Source organism: Octodon degus, unplaced genomic scaffold, assembly GCF_000260255.1.
Source record: "Octodon degus isolate 3935 unplaced genomic scaffold, OctDeg1.0 scaffold00021, whole genome shotgun sequence".
NCBI classification, from domain to species: Eukaryota; Metazoa; Chordata; class Mammalia; order Rodentia; family Octodontidae; genus Octodon; species Octodon degus.
In genome coordinates this window covers 261,876-264,078 of record NW_004524597.1, presented here as the reverse complement: position 1 = coordinate 264,078, position 2,203 = coordinate 261,876, and positions in this window count along the sequence as shown.

The window sequence follows — 2,203 nt, the reverse complement described above, 5'->3', positions numbered from 1 at the left end:
TCTGCCCAGAATGAGGCACGTTTCCTGCTTCTGGGAGGAGGCCATACAGCTTCAGGGAAACCAAGTTCACTGGATGGAAGGGCTGACCCTCAGTGATGACCCCTGGGTACCCTTCTCCAGGCCACAGAGGTCATGCGTACGCCTGCATTTCTATTTAACAAAATGTGCCCAGCTTACAGCAAAGGATGGAGGAGCAGGTAGTGATGGGAATTCCAAACAGCCCCACTGCATGACAAATCCTGGAATATGCAAGCACTTTTGTACTCTTGTCTCGTTTTTTGTCTCCCTCTCTTTCATTTTCTCTTTACAACAATTCGACTTGTGTACAATTGAGAAAATAGAGGCCCAGAGAAGTCAAGTAACTGGTCCAAGTCACACAGCAAAAAAGCATCAAGATTAATCTGAGCCAGGCCTAGCAGATTCCTGAGGTTGTCACGGAGTTTCTTCACTGCCTCTGCCTCTGCATTGGTCCTGAGTACCCAGCACTGCCTGGTAGCTAGGTCTGCTGTAACAAGATATGGGTTGCTGCTACCCTGGGATTTTCTTCTGGTTGGGGGCTGGGGGCAGAGAACAAGTCCATAGTAAATGAAGACTGGACATGAGGCCCAGTGGTACAGTGTTTATCCAGTATGCACAAAGCCCTGAATTCCATCTCTAGCACAGAAGAAGAAGGAGGAGGAAGAGGAAGAAGAAGGAGAAAAAGAAGGAGAGGGAGAGGGAGAGAGAGAAGGAGAAGGAGAAGAAAAAGAACAAGAAGAACAAGAACAAAGGGGCCAGGGAGATGGCTCAGTAGAGTAAGCACTTGCCTGGCAAGCACAAGGGCCTGAGTTCAATCCCTGGTTCTGCAAAAGAAAAAAGTAAGAAAATAATTTTTTGTTGTTTTTTAGTCTGGTACAGGCTCTCACTACACAGCTCAGACTCATAGTGATCCTCCTGTCTCAGCCTCCCTAGTGCTGGGATTACAGGTGTGTGCCACCACTCCTAGTTTCAGTGACCGAGTGGCATGCCCAGGAGAGATCAAACTCAGGCCCTGCACTTGCCAGGCAAATGCTTAGACTGCCGATCTATCTCCCCAGCCCAAGAAGAAAAGAATGAATGGAAAACATGAACCCCGGGACTTTGGGTTTACCTCTGGTGCTTTCCCAGCATGGTAACCTCCAGGAGAGGAGACACCTGTCTTCATGGGACAACAGGGCTTCATTCCCTGAGATGCACTCCACAGCCCAGAGAGGACGTGGGAAGGTGGAATGTGAGTCACAGAATCATCTTACCAGCTTAATAGTCAAAGGCTCCACAATATGCTGTGCTCCCAATAACCCCATAAGGGAAACATTACCGCCTCCACTCTGCTATTTAGCAAGGGGAGCCAACAGAGGTTAAGTAAGTCCCTAGAGGAGATCTCACAGCTACTGCGTGGGAGCAGGGGGCTTGAGCCTACGCTGGCTGTCTCTCCAAGTCCACGCTTGGGTGCCAGGCGGTGGAGCGCTTGGAGCTCAAGACTGCCTGGCTGGTGGAGCCAGACCTGTGGCTCCCAGGACATCGAACTCAGGACCGTTGGTTCCAATACGGTTTCATCCAGCACCCAAATCTATGCAGCATGATGCAAAAATACTGTGGATATTTAAATTAAAAGACTGCCGTTAATCCCCCTCAGACTACTCCCCTTCACTTCAAACATTCGTGTCCCATCACCCTGGCTGCTTTCTGAGGCAGTTCTGGAGGTCCTCTTTCGTGCGTTTCTCTAGCTATGCTGCCACGGCTGCCTCGATGCCAGCATCCATTCAAAACGTTTCCCTTTCATGGTCATTTTGACTTTGAGGAAGGGCTCGAAGTCACATGGGGCCAGATTCAGTAAGCAAGGTGGAGGAGGACACACTGACGTGTTTTCATTCCACAGACATTGTTGTAAATGTTTTGAAGTCTATTCGAGACATTGAGACACTCATGAAAAACAAAAAACAAAACAAAACAAACAAAAAAAAAAAACCATGTACAACAGAGGACTTTAGAACTGCTTCCGAAAGTTACAGGAACAATGTGACAAGCGTGTTTGAAGTGAGGGGGAGTATTTTGAGGGGTTTATGGCCATATGCGTTTTACTGTGACAAGTTTGTTTTCTTTTTAAATTCTAAACTTTCACTGTATTTTTGGTCACACCATGGAGAGGGCAGGAGACAGCAGTTCCGAGGGAGCGAGAGCTGCC